The 7,082-nt window shown below is 46.2% G+C and overlaps 1 pseudogene; it reads left to right on the top strand.

The window, feature by feature from the left end:
• The first annotated feature begins 783 nt into the window (after positions 1–783).
• On the top strand, positions 784–901 carry LOC139241054 (5S ribosomal RNA; annotated as a pseudogene).
• The last annotated feature ends 6,181 nt before the right edge of the window (positions 902–7,082 follow it).

Genomic DNA, 7,082 nt, shown 5'->3' with positions numbered 1-7,082 from the left:
ACCAACATCAGCGTCCTCGTCCAGGCTAACATCCCCAGCATTGAAGCACTGACCACACTCGATCAGTTCCGCTGTGTAGGCCACATCCTTCATAAGAACACAACATAAGAATTAGGAACAGGAGTAGGCCATCTAGCCCCTCGAGCCTGCTCCGCCATTCAAAAAGATCATGGCTGATCTGGCCGTGGACTCAGCTCCACTTACCCGCCCGCTCCCCATCACCCTTAATTCCCTTATTGGTTAAAAATCTATCTATCTGTGATTTGAATACATTCAATGAGCTAGCCTCAACTGCTTCCGTGGGCAGAGAATTCCACAGATTGACAACCCTCTGGGAGAAGAAATTCCTTCTCAACTCTGTTTTAAATTGGCTCCCCCCGTATTTTGAGGCTGTGCCCCCTAGTTCTAGTCTCCCCGACCAGTGGAAACAACCGCTCAGCCTCTATCTTGTCTATCCCTTTCATTATTTTAAGTGTTTCTATAAGATCACCCCTCATCCTTCTGAACTCCAACGAGTAAAGACCCAGTCTACTCAATCTATCATCATAAGATAACCCCCTCATCTCCGGAATCAGCCTAGTGAATAGTCTCTGTACCCCCTCCAAAGCTAGTATATCCTTCCTTAACTAAAGTGACCAAAACTGCACGCAGTACTCCAGGTGCGGCCTTACCAATACCCTGTACAGTTGCAGAAGGACTTCCCTGCTTTTGTACTCCATCCCTCTCGCAATGAAGGCCAACATTCCATTCGCCTTCCTGATTACCTGCTGCACCTGCAAACTAACTTTTTGGGATTCATGCTGAAAACGCCCGATCTCGTCTGATCTCGGAAGCTAAGCACAGTCAGGCCTGGTTAGTACTTGGATGGGAGACTGCCTGGGAATACCAGGTGCAGTAGGCCACTCAAAAGAGTTTCATGCACAAGGACCCCCAGGTCCCTCTGCACCGCAGCATGTTGTAATTTCTCCCCATTCAAATAATATTCCCTTTTACTGTTTTTTTTTTCCCCCAAAGTGGATGACCTCACATTTTCCGACATTGTATTCCATCTGCCAAACCTTAGCCCATTCGTTGAACCTATCTAAATCTCTTTGCAGCCTCTCTGTGTCCTCTACACAACCCGCTTTCCCACTAATCTTTGTGTCATCTGCAAATTTTGTTACACTACACTCTGTCCCCTCTTCCAGGTCATCTTTGTATATTGTAAACAGTTGTGGTCCCAGTACCGATCCCGGTGGCAAACCACTAACCACCGATTTCCATCGGAAAAGGACCCATTTATCCCGACTCTCTGCTTTCTGTTAGCCAGCCAATTCTCGATCCATGCTAATACATTTCCTCTGACTCCGTGTACCTTTATCTTCTGCAGTAACCTTTTGTGTGGCACCTTATCGAATGCCTTTTGGAAATCTAAATACACCACATCCATCGGTACACCTCTATCCACCCTCATTATACCCTCAAAGAATTCCAGTAAATTAGTTAAACATGATACCCCTTCACGAATCCATGTTGCGTCTGCTTGATTGCACTATTCCTATCTCGATGTCCCACTATTTCTTCCTTAATGATAGCTTCAAGCATTTTCCCCACTACAGATGTTAAACTAACCGGCCTATAGTTACCTGCCTTTTGTCTGCCCCCCTTTTTAAACACAGGCGTTACATTAGCTGCTTTCCAATCCGCTGGTACCTCCCCAGAGTCCAGAGAATTTTGGTAGATTATAACGAATGCATCTGCTATAACTTCCGCCATCTCTTTTAATACCCTGGGATGCATTTCATCAGGACCAGGGGACTTGTCTACCTTGAGTCCCATTAGCCTGTCCAGCACTACCTCCCGAGTGATAGTGATTATCTCAAGGTCCTCCCTTCCCACATTCCCGTGACCAGCAATTTTTGGCATGGTTTTTGTGTCTTCCACTGTGAAGACCGAAGCAAAATAATTGTTTACGGTCTCAGCCATTTCCACATTTCCCATTATTAAATCCCCCTTCTCATCTTCTAAGGGACCAACATTTACTTTAATCACTCTTTTCCATTTTATATATCAGTAAAAGCTTTTACTATCTGTTTTTATGTTTTGCGCAAGTTTACTTTCGTAATCTATCTTTCCTTTCTTTATTGCTTTCTTAGTCATTCTTTGCTGTAATTTAAAATTTTCCCAATCTTCTAGTTTCCCACTAACCTTGGCCACCTTATGCGCATTGGTTTTTAATTTGATACTCTCCTTTATTTCCTTGGTTATCCACGGCTGGTTGTCCCTTCTCTTACTGCCCTTCTTTTTCACTGGAATATATTTTTGTTGAGCACTATGAAAGAGCTCCTTAAAAGTCCTCCACTGTTCCTCAATTGTGCCACCGTTTAGTCTGTGTTCCCAGTCTACTTTAGCCAACTCTGCCCTCATCCCACTGTAGTCCCCTTTGTTTAAGCATAGCATGCTCGTTTGAGACACTACTTCCTCACCCTCAATCTGTATTACAAATTCAACCATACTGTGATCACTCATTCTGAGAGGATCTTTTACGAGGAGATCGTTTATTATTCCTGTCTCATTACACAGGACCAGATCTAAGATAGCTTGCTCCCTTGTAGGTTCTGTAACATACTGTTCTAAGAAACAATCCCGCATGCATTCTATGAATTCCTCCTCAAGGCTACCCCGTGCGATTTGATCAATCGATATGTAGGTTAAAATCCCCCATGATTACTGCCGTTCCTTTTTCACATGGTTCCATTATTCCCTTGATTATTGTCCGCCCCACTGTGAAGCTATTATTTGGGGGCCTATAAACTATGCCCACCAGTGACTTTTCCCCCTATCTCTAATCTCCACCCACAATGATTCAACATTTTGTTCATTAGAGCCAATATCATCTCTCAACTGCCCTGATATCATCCTTTATTAACAGAGCTACCCCACCTCCTTTCCCTTCTTGTCTATCTTTCCGAATTGTCAGATACCCCTGTATGTTTAACTCCCAGTCTTGGCCACCCTGCAACCACGTTTCTGTAATGGCCACCAAATCATACTCATTTGTAATTTGTGCCGTCAACTCATTTACTTTATTTCGAATGCTGCGTGCGTTTAGGTGGTGTTTTAATACTAGTTTTTAAACCATGATTTTTAGTTTTGACCCCTCCTGCAGCCCCTTTATATTCATACATATTGTCCCTTCCTATCACCTTGTGGTTTATACTTATCCCAGTGCTACTCTGCTCTGTTGCCTCCTGCCTTTTGCATTCTTTCTTGAGGTCCTGTTCATCTGCACTCTCACCCATTCTAACTAGCTCAGAGCCCTCTCCTGGGTTCCGAATACTCCTCGCATTGAGGCACCGAGCTTTCAGGCTTGCCTTTTTATTACACTTTGACCCTTTAGAATTTTGCTGTACAGTGGCCCTTTTTGTTTTTTGCCTTGGGTTTCTCTGCCCTCCACTTTTACTCATCTCCTTTCTGTCTTTCGCTTTTGTCTCCATTTTGTGTCCCTCTGTCTCCCTTCATTGGTTCCCATCCCCCTGCCATATTAGTTTAACTCCTCCCCAACAGCACTAGCAAACACTCCCCCTAGGACATTGGTTCCGGTCCTGCCCAGGTGCAGACCATCCGGTTTGTACTGGTCCCACCTCCCCCAGAAGCGGTTCCAATGCCCCAGGAATTTGAATCCCTCCCTGCTGCACCACTGCTCAAGCCACGTATTCATCCAAGCATGTCAGACATGAGACTCCCAAAGCAAGTGCTCTACTCGGAGCTCCTTCACAGCAAGCGAGCCCCAGGTGGGCAGAGGAAACGTTACAGGGACACCCTCAAAGCCTCCCTGATAAAGTGCAACATCCCCACTGACACCTGGGAGTCCCTGGCCAAAGACCGCCCTAAGTGGAGGAAGTGCATCCGGGAGGGCGCTGAGCACCTCGAGTCTCAACGCCGAGAGCATGCAGAAATCAAGCGCAGGCAGCGGAAAGAGTGTGCGGCAAACCAGTCCCACCCACCCTAACCTTCAACCACTGTCTGTCCCACCTGTGACAAAGTCTGTGGCTCTCACATTGGACTGTTCAGCCACCAAAGAACTCACTTCAGGAGTGGAAGGAAGTCTTCCTCGATTCCGAGGGACTGCCTATGATGATGATGCACATTGACCGTGTCCTAACTCGCACCAAATCCCGCTCACCCATCACCCCTGTGCTCGCTGCCCGTGTCCTAACTCGCACCCAGTCCTGCTCACCCATCACCCCTGTGCTCGCTGCCTGTGTCCTAACTCGCACCAAGTCCCGCTCACCCATCACCCCCTGTGCTCGCTGACCGACATTGGCTTCCGGTTAAGCAACGCCTTGATTTCAAAATTCTCATCCTTGATTACAAATCTCTCCATGCCCTTCCCTATCTCTGTAATCTCCTCCAGCCCCACAACACCCCGCTGCGAGATGTCTACGCTCCTCTAATTCTGCTCTCCTGAGCATCCCTGATTATAATCGCTCAACCATTGGTGGCCGTACCTTCTGTTGCCTGGGCCCCAAGCTCTGGAACTCCCTCCCTCCCTAAACCTCTCTACCTCTTTCCTCCTTCAAGACGCTCCTTAAAACCTACCTCTTTGACCAAGCTTTTGGTCACCTGCCCTAATTTCTATTTATGTGGCTCGGTGTCAGATTTTTTATCTCAACACTCCTGTGAAGCACCTTGGGACGTTTCACTATGTTAAAGGCGCTATTATAAATACAAGTTGTTGTTGTATGCTCAACTACTCAAGAAAGTTTCTTGAACAATGATTTCTACTTGCAACTAATAGGATCTCTTAATTTATCAGTAGATATTTAATGTTCAAATATTTAATTTGGAAAAAGATAAATTTTCCCTTCGAAAGGCTTGCATTTATATGGCACCTTTCATAACCTCCCAAAGCACTTTACAGCCAATGAAGTACTTTTTTTTGGTGTAGTCACTGTTGTAATGTAGGAATCACAGCAGCCAATTTGCGCACAGCAAGCTCCCACAAACAGCAATGTAATAATAACCAGATAATCTGTTTTAGTGATGTTGATTGAGGGATAAATACTGGCCAGGAACTCCCAACATCTCGACAAAATAGTGATACGAGAGCTTTTGCGTCCACCTGCGGGGGCACATGGAGCCTTGGTTAAATGCCTCATCTGAAAGACGGCATCTCCGACAGTGCGGCGCTCCCTGAGCACTGCACTGGGAGCATCAGCCTGGGTTTTTGTGCTCAAGATTCTGCAGTGGGACTTGAACCCACAAATCACTGACTCCGAGGCGAGGGTGCTGCCCACTGAGCCGCCACTGACTCCTACAGTATTCGGTACCAGCGAGCATGGCGTAGAAATTGAATTTGACGCAAAATCCAGATGCGCACGGGTCCTGATCAGTCATATTGCACTCCAGGTGATACTGTAGACCGATCCTTTTATCATGCATCAACGCATAGCTAATATTTCTCCCATTAGCATACCCAATGCATGGCGGAGGCAATCATAGTGCCATTGCGACTGGGGTTTAATGAATCCTCATTGAGGCCTGGGCTAGGAACAAATCAAGCGACTACCCAGGCACCACAATTTACAATTATCCAGCAACTTTCTGGATGAACAGTTTAACTGAAAGCAAGCACGCACAAGCGTTGATTGGTAACATACATTTCAACTTTATTCACGAGTTTTGGAAATGTGTTTTACCGAGTCACTGATAGTCCACACAACATCACACACAGCAAGCAACACATTTCTGGTAGTTACTTACAGTAAAACATTTTATTTCCACTTTTCTTCCAAGTTTAAAGTCAAATGTCCCAGCCAATACCAAGCACTGGGGGACTGGGAGGTGAATACTGGAATCTCCCCAATACCCTGGAATCAAATCCACCCTGAACTTTTCTACAGTGGCCCAGTACCCATAGATACAAGTGACTCTTCAATTCTCTGCTGGGAGTCAAGACCTGACATTGTCTATGTAGCACTGCAAACTGTGGTACCTACCCACAGGATCCACATTTCTGTTGGATTCTTCTCTGCCCGCACCCCTCCCCCTCAAAAAAGGGGATAGATAACAAATCTAGTCGTCCCCCAGGTGGCCTAGTAGGTAAATGCATCACTTCTTGCAATGCTAAGCCATACAAAGTAGAACGTGTCAGATTCTATTCCTGGTCCGTGCTGAGCTAGCTATTCTCATCCAAGGCAGCTGTAGGGGTGCTGCAAGTAGAGTCAACTCCCCAAGCTGGGGATAGGAACATCAGCCCGGGGTCCCACTCCCCATCTCTAACCAGTGACACCTGCTGGAAGCATGCCTGTCTGGACATCAGGAGCAGACAGAATTGGGCCAGGCTGTGATGCCCTCGGTGGTCAAAATAGTCTACCGACAATCAATGTCAAAGCTCCTATGTACACAACGGCTACTTAAGCAAGGTATTGGTGGGTGCCTGAAGAACTGCACGCCAGCAAGGAACCAAAGCCTTCGGAGAAGGAGAAAGATGACAAAGAAAAGTGAAACCGATGAGTGTTTCCGGTTTGCTTAACTCATACTGAGATGGTGAATACTGTTCGCCTTTGAAAATCATATTTAAAGGAGTCCATTTTAACCACCCCCCTCATAATCTCCCAAAAATATTTTTTGTAAATATTCCCAAACACAATAGTCTGAACTTTACCACAGAATATTTTATTCTGACTGCATTTAACAGTTCATGTTTACTTGCTGATCAGTAAATGATCTTCTAAATAGCAACCTCCCAGTATGAGGAATCAACTTTGACTACGGTATGATTTCAAGGGTGCCATCTAGCTCATGCAAGTAGTCATTCCTCGTGCTCGAGTCGAGGCTACTGGCGACAGGCTAGGCTACCTCGATCCTAATAGTCACCCGATATCCACACTTTCTAGCTGTTACATGTTTGCCCATGTCCTAACTCTCACCAAGTCCCACTCACCCATCACCCCTGTGCTACACTGGCTGCCGGTTAAGTAACACCTTGATTTCAAACTTCTTATCCTTATTTTAAAATCCCTCCATGGCCTTACCCCTCCCTATCTCCTCCAGCCCCACAACCCCCCCCTCCCCCCCCCCCCCCCGAGATGTCTGCG

Source organism: Pristiophorus japonicus, chromosome X (genome assembly GCF_044704955.1).
Source record: "Pristiophorus japonicus isolate sPriJap1 chromosome X, sPriJap1.hap1, whole genome shotgun sequence".
Taxonomy (NCBI): Eukaryota; Metazoa; Chordata; class Chondrichthyes; family Pristiophoridae; genus Pristiophorus; species Pristiophorus japonicus.
Note: the sequence above shows the minus strand (reverse complement) of the source record. Positions and strands in the feature narration are given on the sequence as shown.